Raw genomic sequence first — 19,009 nt, 5'->3', positions numbered from 1 at the left:
ATACAAGCTGGACATTTTACTGGTCATGCCATACAAGTGCATGCACCTTACTGTTCCTGGTCAAGTCTCTTGAAACATATGTGGCTATATCATCCTGTCTCCTTTCTTTACCGGTGACCATTTTCCTTCTGGCTCCACATTTTCAGAGATCAACCCAAAGGTTCCAAATGACTTTAGGAAAAAAAGCCTCTCACTGTTCTTCTGGTTTTATGTGCAGGAGCAGAAAAGGTCTGTGGTATCTCTCTATCTCATCCCCATGACACTGGTGGGATGATCCTGTCTCTGCATTCAGCAGTGCTTTGAGTCCAAATTTTCAGTTTCATTTTGTAGCCACTGTGGTCTGTCATTGCACAAAACCATTTGGGTTTCTCTGTAATTGCGTTAGAGTGACAATAGATTATAGAAAATAGAGGTGTGTTCTACATAATAAGGTTGTACCATGGTCATTGTGACCAGGCAGAGATGGTTTGGCCTGACCTATTGAGTTCACTCCAGTTCTACTCCTCAGCTGTAACTAATGTCACTGTGTAAGATAAAGGCACTCCCTGTGCCTTCTCTCCAATAGCAATTCTAAGCTAATTACTTCCACGGAAAAAAGTCTTCCTGGCTCAAAAGCACTGACATACCTGGATTTGCCAGTGAAATACAGCCTTAAATTGGTATCACTCTGTGTGAGACACATCAAACAGGACATCTGTGTTTGGTGACAGACTTGTTCTTTGTTTGTCATGCTGTTACTCCTTTCTTGAAGCCAAAATTTTATCATTTAAAAGACTCCCTAAAACTGTTTTATCAGTGTTTTAAAAAGCTCCCAAGACTGAGGAGAGTCAGACAAGGAGTAACCAAGTCAGTGTGGTGGCTTATTGTCCCCAAGGGGAGTGGTTGGTCTACTAACCTCGTGATAGCTGTGGTATGCACTGGTTTTATTTGTAAGGTAATTGAAGTCACTGTCAAAGGGTGGGGGGAATTCCTCCAAAATAAACAGTGAAAATTTTCCCTCCAAAGGTGAATAGCTTTTTGCAGGGTTAGAGAATTGAATCAGCTCAGCAAAGGATCCTTGCTCACAGCAATCAGCAGGATTTGCATAGGGGAAAAGGCAGTTTTTCCTTCGGTGTCAACATGTGTGAGGATGGGCTCACCACACGTTGAATGCTTGTAAACAGAATTTTGGCAAATAATGGCAAATAAACCCTTTATTTCTAGATGTAATCCTGGTAACTTTGACTTACCACTGTACAAGAGGAAGTGGTGTGTGACTGTATAGTGGAGTGCTGTGGGAAACGAACTGGCTGAAGAGAATCCTGAGAGCAAAAATCCCAGGGGTGGTTGTTATTCAGTCAAGTCAGTTCCCTTGTCAGGGAGCTAACCATGACCTGGGTGGTAATCAGCCATCCACTTTACAGGGGAAAACACAAAGATTACACCCCTGGAGTGGTTCTTAGAAAGCTGATTTTGGGGTGAATGAAATTAAAGAAAAAGGATCCTTGTGCACAAGAGCTACCCATTTATTTCAGTGGTATCTGTCTAACAAAAAAAAATTATATCTCCTTACAAACCCTGCTGCACTTTCATTGATTGGTGTGTTATCACCCCTGCCTCTGATGAAGCTGTTGGCACAGTATAATGGGAGTAATTTTAAAAAAATTGGAGCCTAAACGTAACTGAGGAATGCCTTTTCTTTTCTTGTTTTGGAGAGGTGTGAGCACATGAGCATTTGCATGGTCCTATGTAGGCTCTGAAATTAGCTCCTTACTGAGACAGTAGGTGCTGTTCTGCAGGTGGCTTTGCAAGAGCAACGTCCTACTTATGTGCATTTAGAAAGTGAAGAGCTGTACTCAAAGGCTTATTTTTCAGAGCATTAATTCATACATGATCATTATCTCACTATAAAATGTGACCATTTTGTTTTACTTCAGAGTGCTTATGCCAGCTTAGCACTGTGCACTTCCATGCACGATCGAACACATCCCGTTTACTTCACAGTGAAACTGCTTCTGGCTGTTTCTAGAAGATGAATAGATAATATGTATTAATTTGTTGCAACTATAAACTTAGGGTTTTTAAATGGAAGACACTTGCTCTATAGAACAATTGAAGCAGTTTCTAGCAACTGTGTGAGTTAATTTGGTGAACAGAATGAGTGTGATGTGTAAGTAGAGCTTGATGTACAGCACTTCGTCTAGGGGATCTAAATTAACAACTGATGTTTGCAGCTGTCTGGGAAAAAACTGTTCTTTTCAGCAAGTTGGTTTTGAAGGTTTTTATGGGAATTCATTATTTATTTTGATGCAGGTGTTAGTAATAAAACAAACAAAAGGAGTGCTGATTATTTCACTTTTGCTTTTTAGAAACAACCATATATTTCCTCGTATTCTTTTGGTGTTTTTTTATTACTTTCTTCACTGGCTCTAGTGGGCAAAAAATTTCTTTCTAAAGTGCTGACACTATCCAAAGACTAAATAAAAATAATCATAGCAATAATAAATAGCATTGGGATGGGATTTAAACACAGACTAATCTTATGGTTTAATGATCTGGTCAGTTCTCTGACTGAAAGTGTCATTCCTCTGAGGCACTGTAATACACCTGTCTGCAAAGCAGCATAAGGAGATGCACCAGGAAAATGACAGTTTAGTAGAAAGCACACAAAACAAAAGGTAAAGAAGAAGAATAGGAGGATAACTTAAATGCAGATCAATTCACCGAGTTGGGCTTTAGCATGTCTCCAAGCCAGTTATGTTGGTCCATCTGGAAGATCATCCTGCTGAAGTGCAGAGGTGGGAATAGTTGGATGTAGGGCAAAAGAGACTCTGTTCACTGCAATTGCTGTGGAAGCATCCAAATTGTCAAAGGATGTCAGAAGAGTGTTTTTTTTTTCCCCACAGCACATTGAAAAGTTGGAAATCATAGTGAAATTTCATTCCATAAGTCAAACATAAATATCACCTTTCAGTTAGTTTGCCTGGCTTTTGTCCACTGAGGACATTTTTTTTGCCAACTTTTTCTGAAAGATGATACACAGAATACTTGTCTGCATAGCCTGTGTGTATGTGTTTGTGTGCACAAATATAAGTCCTTTGTTCCTGGAAAATCATGTTATAATTTAAATGGTATTTTTTTCTCCTATTTGAAAACTTAGGAAATTTATTGAAAGCTTCCTGGAAACTATTACTTTAGTTATTGTAACAATTATTAAAATAACAGTGTTAATTCCATGTTGGTTAAGACACTATTAAAATATCTAGATAATGTTCCAATTGGGGTATAATAACAGGAAATGTCACTGTAATTAAAATCAATATGAAAATCCTGATATCTTCAAAACTGCCAGTAACTTAATAAGTTTAAATATAAAGAAACTTGACTGTAAAAAATCTTCTTTCCTTAAAATTTTTAAATGTGTATACTATTACAGCATCAAGGAATCAAGAAGGTATCAGCTGGAAGACTTTGGAGTAGTCACTTGCAGAAGGATGTGGGAGAGCTCACAAACATCACCCCATAGCACATCACGCCTGTACTGGAAGACACAAGCTGGTATTGAATAGATGGTGAGCTCTTGGAGAGTCCTCCAGCCCTGTGATTCACTGAAAGAAGATGAAGATCAAAAAAATTTAAGTGACCTTCTCAGGGTTGCCTTCTCTGAAAGAAATACCATTTTTCAGAAATACCTTATCTCATTAAACAAACAGTTTTTCTGTCTGAGTGCTTAGTACATATGAGCAATTTAGTCTTCAAAGGCTAAAGAATTTTACAAACCTGAAATAATTCAATATCTACACATCCCATGGCAAAAGAGTATTATTTCTACTGTTATGAACTCAGAAAAAAAAAAAAGAAAAAAAAGAGAGAAGTTAAACTAATTTTATGTAAGTTGATTTTACAATGTGTAGATCAGATGGGAAATCGGATGGCCATGTAAAGTAGAAATTCTGATAGCAATACAGCTGTATCATGTTGAAATAAAATAAGAAAATCTATTATACTTAGGCTTTCCAGTTGACTTTCAAATAGGAAAACAATTAAAATGGTAACTTATTTCCCTTTCCTGATGTGCGTTTGCAGTTTGGTGTTTGGCTTTAGCTGGTATAATTGTAGGCTGCCAGTGCAAAAAACAAAAAACAGTCCTGCTCTGCCTCTTCCTACCTCTTCCATCAGACCCAGCAGGTAATTTTGTGGCACCAAAGCCAGAGATTGAGCAGTCACAGTAAAGCAAGGTGATCAGCCAAAAAAACCTAGCATGCACTCACAAAAAAGAAAAAAAAAATAAGAAAAAGTATTTTTCCATTGCATCAGATCACTGAACCCGTGTGTAGATAATCCCTGAGCATGATGGAAGGCAGGAGCAGGAGGGGAACAGCAGCATCTCTTTCTCTACAGTAACAGCAGTGGACTTGCCCTCCACAATAGGACTAATTATGATCTAACCCATTTCTCTCAGTCTTCTGGCAGGTTTTCTTATTCTTAGATGCAAATCAGAATTTTACTCAGATCACTTATTTGTGCATGGTTTTGCCTATTCCAGGCAGAAAGATCCATCCACTGCACCCTTGAGGTGAGGTTTATGTCCCAGCTCTTGGGGGTGCTCTGCTGTCCATTGCAAAACCAGCTTGCTTTTGTGCCATGGAGTTTGAGTGCTGCCTCAATCACGGCCGTGCAAAGTGTGCTCACAGCACCCAGAAGGCTGTTTTAGTGCTTGCTCTGCCCAGCTGAGCATCTGCAGAGGTCAGTGACAAGGACCTGTTCAGTGCAGCAAGGTGGGTGCACTGTGTGTGCTTGGTGGGTAACAAGGTATTTACAATGCACCACAGGTTGTTACTGCCCAGTAGGAGCTGGGGAACTGAAAACAGTCAAAAGTCATTTCTTTATCAATTGCTAAAGTGAGACGAAACAAGGTAAGCTCACACTCAAAACCTTCCTATTCTCTGTTTATTGCTATATATTACTGCCCATAGGCCATGAGAAACTTTCCAGGGCTGGATCAGGAATGCTCCTATTTGAGGAAGGGTGAAAAACAAAAGATACTTGTAATCAGAAATGCTTAGCAGCCATCCTTTCTATTATTGCTATCTATAACACAGCTGATGTCCTGCCAGGTTTTGAAATAGGTCTGCAGGGGGTGAATACACATGTGCAACTGCCTGGTGTGACTTGGTGTGACTTCAAAGTTAAATGCCCGTTAAACTATATGTGTACCAAAGGATCCTGCGCATATGACAAGTATTTAGTGTTGCTTTTCCACAGAGTTTTGAAAACAAACACTGAATGTTTTTTGGGCTTTTTTTTCTTTTTTTTTTCTTTTATTTATTCCCTTGTTACTCCAAGATGCCTGAGTATTATACAGCTGATGCATTTTAGAGTGTGTCAAGAGCTTGTCAGTTTGTAGCACTTTTTTTCTGAAATGCTGACAACCCAAAATCTTCTGATTTTTGATCAGACCTGAAGTCTGGCAGGAAAGAAGTGTAGTGTCTTCTCTCAGAAAACTTTCTGTCATTGTCTTCCTGTTTATCGCTAACTTCATTTTCTAATTGTTTTTCACTCCTTTAATACCACGCCACAACAAACCCAAAAAAAACCAGTCTGTCTTGGACTCTTTCTCTTTCCCCTTGTTTTACATGTGAAATTAAAAAGCTTCTTATCTGAGACTGTTCCTTAGCTCTTTTGAGACACAGATGTAATCAGACTTCAATCCAAATTGCAGGTTTTGCAAGTGCACTTTGCTTGTCTCCATTTACAGGGGATAAAGGAGACTATTATCAGCTCTGCCATTCACTCCTTGCATCCAGGTAATTACGAAATGCAGGACACACCAGTGCTGGCTGTTACTGCACTGGAGGAGGTGACACCAGAGACAAGGGCATGTGTAACCTCAAGCTAAATGACTGCTGGCACAGCAGCAGATGGGCACATACTGGCCAGGTCAAAATTCAGTTTGGAAATCAGAAGGTTAGCTTCCTAACCTGAAAGTTGTTGGGTTATCCTAAAGAAGGGGGGAAATCTTGGAGTGCCCTGTTTTAGGAGGATTATAGGGAGCCTGTTTGCAACAGCACAGTCTGAGCTCAGTGACCCAGAGGCTCATCTCCAGGCTTTCAATTCCGGAAGTATATAAAACATATGAAGAGCAAATAACCTAATTTAGGCTCGTGTTTTGAAATACTATTTGAAAGTGCCTCTTTCTTTCTGTTCCCACTGTTTCCCAAACTGGGAACCTAAAGAATCATGCTAACTTGTGCCTGTGGGTTTAAAATTGCCTATTTTCTGAATGCTGCTAAACGAAGAAAGTAAGAGTTATTTCTGTTACACAATAGCTGACTTCTTTTTTTCCTTTAAAGAGACCAAAATTTCTCTTCAGGGAAAATCTTAACTGAGTTAGTGTTGGTTTTGACAGAATAAATTGAGTGTCAGAAGCTGCTGCTTCTGGTTTTAATCTGTAAAGCCACTCCGTTAGTTGTCTTGAGCCCATGTCATCTTTAAATATGAGATTTTTTTAGCTTCAAATACACTTGCAGGAAGCCATTCAGTGAATATTCATTCATTTTTCTTACAAAAAAAGGAAATGATCCCATATTACCTAAATGTGTTTTCTAAAATATCAACAAAAATATTATGTCTGGGATAGTTAGAAGGAATTTCCACCTATTTTGAGATGCCAATCATCTTAAAACATGTCAATGCTCCGAGTTTGTGCTGCACAAGTCTTTGGAACATCAGCACACACAAGTTTTTTGACAATCAAAATACACATGGTTTTGGACAATATCCATATGAATAGGGGTGCTTTAACTTTTATAAACACAAAATTCCACAAATGTGTTGATTTGAAATACTCTGCATTAGCACATCTGGATTGTATGGCTTGAGGTAACAGGAGTCAAAGGTTATTTGCTCTCAAGTCATCATAAACAAGAAATACATAAAACAAGGCCATAAGCACAATAAGCCTGTCTGTTAAAATCAACGTGGTTGATTAGTCATGGCAGGAGAAGGCAGGGATGGGATGGAGGAGACTCCAGGTCTCCAAATGTGTGCCTGTTTTCCAAATCATGTCAAGTGTGAGCCAGTTCAGGAGGTGGAAATTGGTGCCATGTCAAAAACAGGGGAAGTGCTGTGGGCCCTCACTCATCCGTAGTGCAGCAGAGATGTGTTCATCACCATAAAGTGGATGTACCACCCCCATTGGGATAGACCTCTGCCTTTTTTTATTCACTCTTAGAAAAAAATGCAAAAATTATGGATTTTACATATAATTTTTTCCAGCAGTTGGAGCTAAATGCACAGCATCATTTTGAGCCTAAAAAATTGTAAAACTACCATCTCTGTTTTTTATCCCTCTTCTGCCTTGTACCTTTTTTTTCCTTTTTGTTTGTTTGTTTGGTTTGGTTTGTGGATTTTTCTTCATCTTGCTGTTCTAGTTTTCCACTTCTCATTTCTGCTTTGATTCTCCTTATATTGCTCCCTCTTGAAAGCAATTTTTGCTTTATTGGAAACAATATCAGATGTATTACAGAGCTGCAGGGCTTGCATTAACTTTAGGACTGCTTCACACCACTTTGGGTAAGAAACTGAGGGATGGTTTCCCACTATGTCTTTCTTTGTACTCCCCGCCTATTATCTCTAGTTACTGTCTTTGTCAGGAAAATCCACAAACACCTGAGGTTTTTGTCCAAAAAGGAGTCAGAGGAGTCCTGCAACTTTATTTAAATAAAGAGAGTCCTCTGGGGCAAATACCTCTGGGGTTTTCTCCCTTGAGGTTTTAGTGGGTGCAGCCTCCTTTTATCCTAAACTCCCGGCCACATGTTGTACCCTTCTTCCTATCCCCATTGGCTGAAGTACTAGATAGTTACAGCCTTCCCAAACTGCCTACCACATATTCCATCCTTGACCCTACTATTTTACCCCAAAGTTCAGAAGTTTAGGCTTGTGCAGGCCCACTTGGTTGTTTCAGGAGCCAAGTTGCCAGGGCTCTGTAATGGACCTGCTGCCCAAAGTCAGTAGAGACATTAAGACTTATGTCAAAGATGTTAACACCCATCCCTTCACCCATCAAATTATTTATAAAGACATTAGCTTTTCTCTCATCTTGTCTAGCACATGAATAATCACAGGGGTACAGAGCACAAAGGTTAGGAGTTGTCATTTTGTTTTTGTACAGGACCTCCCCCAACAGAGTCCAACAACTCCTAGGTACTCTTGCACTATAAACAATGCATTATTTAATGCACTTTTAAAATTGGATAACATGTAAGTTTGAAAATTACAAAACAGGAAAAGGAGGTTTCTGTAAGAGTGAAAATCCATAGTTTTTGCAGTTTTTAGCCCTGCAGACCTGATTATTTTAATAGTGAAAATATTCTACTGTTGATCCACATTCAATAGAGATGCCATCAGAAGGCATCCCATACTGGAAGCTCCCAGTGGCCTCTGGAGAAATGTGCAGTGATGATCTTGTAGAGAATTTGCATTTATTTACACTTGTCCTATTTTCTAAAACAGCAGTGTTCAAATGAGGAGTGAAGCCTGAAGTATTGAGCCGCACCCTGGTACATTTTCTTTGCATCTGACTTCCATTTTACACAAATATAAAGAAACCCATGAAGCTGCAATCTGGAGCAGAGTCTGGCTGGTCTGTTTAAGAGACAGTATAAATCTATCTTTTCACTCTGCCTCACAGTACAGGAATACTTGCATGAGAAGTTAAAAATGCAGAATACATCAACACAATCCTGAAATACTTCCCATCACAGAAACCTCTGAAAGGCATTGGCAGGGACATCTTTCAGGCTCACATCAAATATCACTTGATTCGTAGTTACCCCAACTGACGAAGATTTCAGTATGGCGATTCCAAGCCATGATGGATTTAAGTACATGATGGCTCCCTTTCTGAACACTGACACCATTTAACAAAGCATAGGGATTTTTGTTCTGATGAAACCAAGCCTTGTTTAAATGATGCAGGCCTCATTTCTGATTTTACAGTGTGTGCACTAAAATGCACCTGGTCACCAAAGCAGTAAGAAATCAGACATTCTCTCCAGGTAGTCCACAACTTTGCTGAAAATCTCTGCTCACAGAACATGAAAACAACTTTCTTTTTTTGTGCTAAATGTCTCTTGAAAGGGCAATTTCAGATTGTTATTTGAAATAATTTGGGATTAATGTAACACTTCTCCGTTCAAGAAAGAAAACCACTTGTCTCTTCAGATCTGCACTGTAGTCTTTAGCATTTCCTCAAGGCAGTATCAACATCTCTTCAAGGAGGTACCAACAAAGCAGTGCTTCCAAAATAGCACCAATACTCGTGCCAGAGCTCTGGGGCTTGCAGCCTGAAGTGTCACCATCTTGAACTCCTGCTCAACAGCAGCCTCAAGCCAGCACATGGGACATGCACGGAGGACACAGGGCCTAGCCCAGGCACAGGGCTTGCAGTCACCCTGCTCAGCTCTGCAGCAGCTGAAGGATGCCCTTTTGCGGCTGCTCCCGTGATCTTACGGCAGTTATCTAATCTTGCTTTTAAACCAGATGTCTGCTATTTATCAGCCAACACAAATACAGGAATGGGCCCACCTTTTATAGACAGGGTAAGAAAGTTGAGTGTCTCCAGAAGATGACCAGGCTACCTGATGGTTGTATTCAAGGCAATGGCTAGTTAACATCCAAACAACATAATTTCTCACTTAAATTAATGTAATACCGGATAGGGTGTATTTCAGAAATGACTATTTGAAACTTTTTTTTTGGGTATTCCTCACTGAGTTTTCCACTGCTTTGATGCAATTCCACTTAGCCCTCTGCAAAGGCATGGGGCATATGATTCCTGCCTGATTTAGAACTGCAGTCATCTCTTCACCCTATATCCATGGGGCAGTGACAGATTGGAGGCAGAAAGAGACTGTAGGAAAGCTTGTGAGTTTTAAGCAGTCCTAAAAAGGACTGAGGATATGGAAAAGCAATCAGGTCTCTTTTGCTGTTGTCATCCTGTGGACGGGACAGTGCTTTCTCCAGTGCTGGGAATGGAAACAGGAGATACCTGAACTTCCTGCTCTGCTCTCCTGCAAGGTGTCCAGCTGGCCTCTGAAGCACAGCTCTCTGGTGGTTTTCTGCTGTGTCCTGTCAGCCTAGAGGGATTACCCTGTGTGTGATGCCTTGTTTTTTGGTTGGTCTGAGGCCTTGGGGTGGAGGGGACATTTTAAGTTCCGTACTGCAAGGATTTTTCCTTCTGACAGTGGGTGCAGCTTTGTGCAGATGAGAATGGAAGGGTTAAACCTTCATGTGATACAGCTGTAAAGCAAAGAAAGAAACCCCAGCTGGGACGTTTATACTGAGATTAGCAGTGTTGATGCAGCAGTTTTGCAAACCCTCAGCTTGGGTGGTATTTCAGCTACAAGATTGTCCTCTCCCATTCACAGGAGAGACAACGTGCAGTCCCAGCTTCAGAATCTTCAGACTCTTTTATAGCAGTGAATCTGACTGTGTACTTCATTTTTACAAAAATAAGTGATACTTCTGTCCAATGAAATGCCACATCAAGTGATCTTCTCCCTTCTTTGCTTCACTAAGGCAAAAGGAATCAGCCTTTTCTTTCAGTGTGAAGTTCACTGCTCTCATGCTCATTCTTTCTTTGCTACTTGTTTCTCTGCCTCTGGAGTTTGTCTACATCTCTCACTTAGATCCTTTTCTCTTCCCAGCAATCACCTTGCCCATGGAAGAACTGCTGAACACAGACTTCAAAGAGTCTTCATTACTGAGTGTGCAATGAGAGTCCTACTGCAAAATGGAGGTTAGCATAGGTACACAAAAATATGGTTTGTGTGTGTATGTGTGATGTATTAGAGTATTTAAGCAGTCAGGATTACTTTTACAGTCCTATGATTGCTCCTTACCTACTTGGAAGTATTTGTTAGTTGTGGGCATTGAAAACCGAAATCCATGAAACCCAGCATGTACCTTCATTTTAGGAAGATCATAAGGAAATTGTTTAGCCAGTTGGACACATACTCATTGAGCAAGATCTTGTCTAGAAAAACATGCATATTGCAAACTAAGGGCTTTCTCATTGTGGCAGTGTGCCTCAGGGGCGACAAAGAGTTACATTATCCCGCCCCAAACCCCTTGTGAAGGGCGGCCCAGGTGTTCTGATTGGGTTGGAGTCCCTGGGGGGTTCTCCCTTGGTGTGCTTCTACTGGTCCCTGACCCTGAACTCCACCCTCAGAGGTGGAGAACCTCAAAAGTTCTGTCTCTCAAAAACCCCTGCTGTGCCTTTGTTTGGGGCTCTTTGTCCTGGATCTAAGTTTGTTCCCATGCTGAATAAATGGTTTCATGAACGGGAGCCCATGTCGTTGGTGTTTCATGCTGGTCCCCAGAGTCCTGCTGCTTCCCTGGACAAGATCCTGAGGTTGCTGACTGCAACATCTCATGACTACTTTTGAAATATATTTATTTTTGTTCTCCCAGATGGAATTCACTTCAGTGTTTCCACTACACTTATATTTCAATTGCTGGCTTTGGTCTGAGGTTTGTTTTTAAGGAAGCATGAAAAAAACAAAATCAAAAGACGTACATATGTTATCAATTCTAGATCAACTTCTTTATCAGTCATCTGTAGTTCTGCTGGCTATTAGTTTACAGTTGAGGCCTTGGGGTTGTGATTAGGTTTCATCCTCTGCCTAAGCTGCCCATGCAGAGAGCTCACTACACCTGTCTGTCCAGGACAGAGTCACCAGAGTCCAGCTCAGACTGGTTTCATGATGTACAAAATGAAGAAAAACTGGAAATTCCATAAGGGCAGAACAAGAAAGACCAGTATTTTGTTTTTTAGACTTAGCCCCCAAAGAACTCTGAAGATTGATTATTAATATGTTGTCAGAATCTGAATGCTGCTGGCAAACTGATATGCCGAGATATCTCATTACCTAAAGAGACACTTGGGACAAATAAGAGGTGGGAGAAGAAAGGAAAAAGGTGTAAATTAAGGTTAACACTGGTGTTGCTGTTTCAGCTGAGCTGGCAGGACAGACATGTATGATACACACGCCCAGCACACACACAGCACAGGCTTGCTCAACCACAGCCTGGCGTATGAGCTCAGGCTGAGGCTGGACAGGCAGGTGTGGGTTACCCAGGGCAGAAGGTTTGACACAAGCATCAAGGAAAGTGGCTGTAGTGCTCAGAAAATCCAGCTGCATATTAAAACTTGCAGTTCTTCAGCCTTCGGGAATGGCTTAAAGCTTTCAGATAGATGTGAACCCAAGCATCTTTCCATGGATTTAATGTTCAATATAATGGCGCTTCTCAAGAGGGAAGTGCAGATGAGAGATTTGTTTCTGTAAAGCAGTCAATAAAAATGCTATGAATTTTTTTCTCCCTAAAATATTGCCTAGCACTAAAATGCTGAAGTGGTACTGAATGACACTTGATACCTGAATTCCTGAGTTTTCCAGGCACACAGCTGAGCAGCCCTTGAGTAGCACACTGATATTTATGTGAGCAGAGAATTCCCCATGGCTCTGTCTGAAGAGATCCTCTCCTTACCTGACCTGGGCTGAGCTCTCCTGTTGCTCCCTCTTTGCAAGGAAAGCCTGGCACAAGTAGCACAAAAGCAGTGTCATGCCAAGCGCTGCTCCAAAGTTTTGGGAAAAGCAGAGTGCATGGGGTTTAAAATACTATTCCCTGATCACAGAGAGAGCTGCTGCTGAAAGGGCAACAATTCATCCAGTGGCACCCGCTTCTTTTGTGTTCTTGGCTTGTCAAAAGCAGCTGTAGTTACCCAGCAGCCAGACTGGACAAAGTCTATTAGGTTAACGTGAAATTAACATTTGCAGTGTGTGTGGGGGGAAGCATGGAGGCTTGGAATCACTCATTAACACATTGTAAAGAAATCTCACTATGAAGAATAAGCCTGAAGCTTTTTCTTTGCTCTTTTCTGCATGCAGAAAAAAAATAAAACAACCTAATTCTGAAATTATCTTAAAAACTTCTGAACTAATTTCATGCATTCTTGACAAAAGGCTTTCAGGCTTTGAATTTTGGCAGGGTGTTAGACTATGAACTTAGAAATTAAGCACTCAAAAAGGAATTTGGGCTATTTACATTAGAAAAGCTGAACTCTTTTTAGTAGTACATGAAAGCACATAATTAACTTCTTCTCTAAATTGTTATTTTTCTTTCTAGTGATTTCAGTTTTTCTGTTATGAAGGTTAACAGTGGATAATTTTTGGGGTAGTGTGTTTTTTAATTTATTTTATAGTTAAAAGCAGTGCTTTTACAGTAAAACTCCCTTGATCTGGATGTTCCCATGCTTTTTACTTTCACCAGTACACAGAGAATATGAAATATCAGTCTGGTGAGATTTTAAATTCCTGTTGCAGAAGCAGAAAACAGCATGGGTATTGATGCAAAGAATTAAGTGAGAAGTTTCATGTTGCTGCCCTGCTGATTAACTGCCATCTCAGAGGGCTGCCTGGTTTTATGGTTCATGTGCCTTGCTGAGAAGGTCTTGGTGTCTGATTTGCTATTGGAGCTTTTTCTCATGGAGCTGGAATCAGATCACAGTTATGGGCTGTGCTGACTTCTAGGGTACCAAGAACATGGTCCCAGGGTACACCTGTGAAAGATTGTTTTCAGTTAAAATATATTTCATTGAATCACAGAATGGTCTGGATTGGAAGGGACCTTCAAGATCATCTAGTTCCAATCCCCCTGCCATGCACAGGGGCATGTTTCACTGAACCAGGTTTCACAGAGTTCTATACAATCTGGCCTTGAACACTTCCAGGGACAGGGTATCCACAACTTCTCTGGGCAGCCTGTACCAGGGCCTCATCACCCTCACAGTAATGATTCTTTCCTAATATTTGATCTGAACTCTTTCAGTTTGAATGCATTCCCCCTTGTCCTGTCACTATATGCTCTTGTAAAAAGTTCTTCACCATCTCTTCAGTGGGATGTCTTCAGGTACTGGAGGACAGCAATTAGGTCACCCCTAAACCTTCTCTTTCCCAGGCTGAACAGCCCCTATGCTATCAGCTTTTCCTCACAGGAAAGGTTCTCTATCCCTCTAATCATCTTGGTGGCCCTCCTCCTGGTGGCACTTGCTCCAACAGGTTGATGTCCTTCCTGTGCTGATGATATCACTGGTTTTATTTCAAAAAATAAAAATCAACACAAGTTTTTCTAAAAAATGAGCTGCCAGCCAAGACTATAATGACAAAATAAGATATTCAGTGATGTAGCACAGAGAATCATTTTTGAAAAACAACATGGAATAACATCTCAGGGGATTTTGTCCTCCTTTGGAGTATCCTGCCAGTTCGCATTCACAATAATGAGAACTGCACACACCTGCCACATGTTTGGCAGAGCACAGCTTCCATGGCAACTTCATGTAAAGTATCCTAATTTGGATGGGTGGAGGAAGTGGGAGAAGGATGTCTGTCTAAGCCACAAACTCCTCATGTGACCTTGTACAACTCACATATAATCATGCAAGTTCACCATTGGTGGTGCTGGGAAGTGCTTTAACATTTTGGTTTATCAAGGGAGAAACTAAAAATGTTCTTATAGGTGGTCCGAAACTGGGAAAAATGATAGGGGAATGTGATCTCTGCCTGTTACTTGAGAGCCAAATCTTCCACAAGGATTTATCAAAAGCATAGTGACACAGCTGGAGCCCAAGCCATTATCTCTGCCTCAAAGAGACAATACCAAGCATTTGCAGGCATTCCTGGCATCTCGGATAGGCAGCTCTGCTCTGTTCATGGATTTTCCTGACCTGTTGCCTATTTGTTTTTCAAGCAGCATATTTATGCACAGTGATAGCACAAAAGATAATGAAATTTATTAATTCACCAGTGCTTCAGGCATATACACAAGCTTAGCTGCAAATAAAGTGTTTCTTGGAACCTGGTGACTGCCTTCATGCACATTGATGATTGTGGCTGTGTAATAATAGAAACCAGAGAAAGGAACAAGGGGTACACTTGAAATAAAAGAAAATGAAGAGCAAAGGTTTGTTAAAGTAGCTTTGCAAAATGAGAGTTAAATAATGAACTGGAAAAATGGGAAGTGCAACTGAAAACAGAGAGCAAATGTAATAAATATGATAGTATTCCTTTTTCAGATAGATTTTTAGATTTTGTAAAAAAAAAAAAAGTGATTCATGCATCCTACAAACCCTGCATTTACAATTAGTAGAACTAATTACATGAAATAATGCTGCTCAATTTAAATGACTTCAAAATAGGCAAAGGCAATAAGCTTTCTAGCAGTCAGGTTTCAGAGAAGATCTCTGAGCTGAGGCATTAAAACCACAGCTTAATGTCTTGTGGCTGACTTTAAGAGGATGATTAACTCTTGTTTCATGGTTCTGGGGACAGCAGCCAGCAGCCACTTCCTCTGCAACAGTGCTGATGTGCTTACACTGCTTTGAGCAAAAAGTGCTTATTGTATGCTTTAGAGAAACGTTGCTTTCTACTGCCCCTTGCACTGGTCTTTCTCATACACTCAGATGGAGGAGCTTCTTTATTACAAGACACAAAACTTGTATTGCACTGCTGGCAGGTGGTTGCTTGCCTGCTCTAGGGAAGTTGTTGCCTTTAATTTTGATGAATAGCCATTTGCTAAAGGGAAGATTCTTTCTGTACTTTTTTTATTTTAATCTTTTTTTTTTTTTTTTTTTTTTTTTGGTCAGTGCATTACTAACAACATGATTGATGCCAGGTTGTAGGAAGCTATAAGTTTGTGTGCTTAAATACGGTATGTATGTTTGTTGAATAAAGCACCATAAGAAGGTTAAAATTCACCATAGTACAGGACAAATAAAATAATGCAAGAAAAATGAAGGAATAACCAACCTGCAGGAACCAAGAGCCATGATCCAAGAAGAAAGAACAGAACACTGTAAATAAAACTATAAAACCAAAGAACAACTTTGCTTGACCTTTGTATTCATTGGCTCAGTGAAGCACTCACTGATAGGCTGTCATTACCCCTTATTCACATAAGCTCCTTCCTCTTTGAGCATGCATTGTTAAATCATTGTACAATCTATAGTTAAACAGAGAATTAAAAGCCAATGACTGTAGATTTGTTATGAACACAGGAGATGACTTTTTTTTTATTGTGGAAATATTATCAAAAGTCTTAAATATGCCTGTTTCAAATGTGAAGAAATAAACTATCAGTTGGAGAGACTACTGTATACAGAAGTGCCTGTTGTTACAGCAATTGTGTTGCCAAACTGTTACAAACAGCATAGGTCACCCCAAAAGATCTGATTTCTCAGTTATTGAACTACCACTGGATGAGGCAGAAAAACATTTCACTTGATCATGCTTCTGTTAAATTTTGATTTTTTTTAAACTGAAATCTCATTTGGAGCATTTTTAAATGTTTTAAAAAGAATTTAATATAACAAAGACATACGGTTCATGATATCAGTGATGCAGTGGAAAGAATCCACTCAGAACATACTGATACAAAATTTCTAAATATTTTAGGACAAAATAAAGCTGACATCGAGTTTCCTTACTTTGAAGCCTGAGTCTGTGGTGGTTATCTGATAATAGGAGTCTCAGAGCTGTCTTCACATGACCTGCAACCGCAATTCAGAGGGAGGAGGAACAGAGTGTGTTTCACACAGTGAAAGAGCAAGAGAAGTCCCAATCAGTGGTTTTAAGGTCAAATTTTGAGTGATCTTATTGTTCACTCATGTTTCTTTTTTTACCAGTTTCCATCATGTGTTTTTGTCAGTTCTAAATCTTGCTCCTAAAAAGGACAAAGTGCAGATAAAATCTAATCTTCTGATGTCAGATAGCTTCATGACCTTGCATTAGACTGTCTCATTTCTAAAGATTAACTTACCTTTGTGGAAAAATTAATTCTCAACGCTAACTTTTTTTAAATAAAAATGTCCCTGGTAAGGTGGGAAGGCTAGGTCCCAGCCTGAGGCTTAGCTGAACAGACCATGAGAAGCTGTGGGGCATAACAGCTAGCAGTGAGAGGAGACAGCAGAAACCATGGGTAATACTATGAAGGATTTAAAAAAAAAATGATTTAAAGCAAACCTTACAGGTGTTTAGGGGGGAATTGTGTGAGAAGCAGTCAGACTCCACTGACTTCTGCAGAGAGGTACAGGGGACCTCTGGGAGCTGAGGGGGTGAGGTCTAGAAAACCCTTTCAAGCAGTGTCTCATGTGGCTGAAATGATCGAGATAACAGCATCACAGATATCAAATACAAAGGTAGTAAAAATGGGACCAAGACAGAAAAGTAACATGTGGGGTTGTTTATTTGGGAGAGCAGGGAGCTAGAAAATGGGAAATGAAGATAGGCTGGAAAAGAACAAGCATAGGAAAATGAGGAGAGGAGAGAACAAAAGGAGTTTGTTATGTATGAGCAAGTGGCTGGTTAACACCTTGGGCCAAATCTTTTGCAGGCTACCCCATCTTGTTAAAATTTGTTTCAATTTTCTGTGTGAGTTCACTTTTGGTCCTGTGTCTGAGACGTTGGCATGCACACAGGGTCTTGTCCAATTTTAAAGGAAGTGAAGATGTGAGCCTAAATAAAAGGAGGAGGTGAGACAGATAAGTTAAGGCCTATAAACTGCTGTCAGAGGGCAGCTTCTGGTGCATGTGGACTTTATATTGCAATGGGGCAGATGGAGCCAGGGAGCATGGATCATTCACCTTGTTTTCTGAAACTAAGTAGGCACTTGACTCCCTTTTGAGTCCCTAAGAAATAGTTTACTACACCCCCAGTCAACTAAAGATCTAATTTTTAATTCTACCTATTATTCAAAGTCCAGCTACTTCTGACAAGATCTGTTTTGTCAGGAAGGTCAGCAGTTTCCCATGCTTCATCCTATTCTGATCCAACAAATAACTTTTGCAAGTCACTGGGATCTAGGAAGTTGACTGATCTACAAAGTAGATGAGCTTTCAGTACAATAAGAGAACCACTGGATGCAGAACAAAGTATTTTAAAGAAGAAAGGATCTCAGTTTGAGATGAAATGCTTTTTTAGACAAGTTCAATAATCTATCTCATTACACAATGTTCATTTAATTTATTTTCTTTTTTCCCTCTGGAATATTCAGTTTTAATTCTGGCCTTGAGAGAGCTAAAGAAAAGCACAGAGGAAAACATGAAAGACCACAGATAAACCCATAAGGACACAGGGCTTCTATCCTAAGTCAGTTTTTTTCCAAGACAGTATCTTACTCTTTCTTAAAAAAAAGAAGCCTATAACTAAAGCAAACTACATTGATAGGTTTAAATATCAACTATTTTTCCCCTACAAGTTAATATCATCAAAGGTCTTAAATATGCCTGTTTCAAATGTGAAGAAATAAACTATCAGTTGAAGAGACTATTGTATACAGAAGTGCTTGTTTATCATTCTTTCCTGAAAGGTGATACCTTACTAACTTCTGTGACTTTTAGGGTTATTCCAGCCTCACCCTCAAGGTGAGAGGTGGAAGTAATTTTCCTCCACACTCTGCATGCAGAGAGGTTGAACATTTCACAGGCTCCCTGTGCCCTTGAACTCTTTGGAGAAAGATCAGGACTTTGTGGGTTGTTATTGAAGGGGGAAGTTTATTTCTCAGTCTTGAGGAGATGACCCACTATGACTGAACTCTAAGCATTGACGCTAACTCATTAGTGGGTCCAGCTTTTGACATAACATTCAGTTGCAGCATATTTTGTTACCAGCACACAGGCCAGATTTACTTCACTGTCAAACTGGTTTTGGAGACTTGACATAAAGCCTTGTAAAGATACTTTTAATTCACATTAATGATTACAACACCAGCCTGGGACACAGGTGTCCAAAATGCTCCAACTGTCTTTGGGAGAAATTTTTTGTGGAAGCTTACAGCTATTAATGCCTTTCAGCAAAACAAATATCAACAGCAATCACTTCCATTCAATAGAATTTATAAAAGCAAAGTAATCTCACATACGTCAAGTCCATGGACCATGTGGATATGACATGTTCCAGTGGGAGGAAGA

The sequence above is a fragment of the Pseudopodoces humilis genome, chromosome 2, assembly GCF_049639895.1.
Source record: "Pseudopodoces humilis isolate 2021_Gansu_Grassland_sample_001 chromosome 2, ASM4963989v1, whole genome shotgun sequence".
Classification (NCBI taxonomy): Eukaryota; Metazoa; Chordata; class Aves; order Passeriformes; family Paridae; genus Pseudopodoces; species Pseudopodoces humilis.
Note: the sequence above shows the minus strand (reverse complement) of the source record.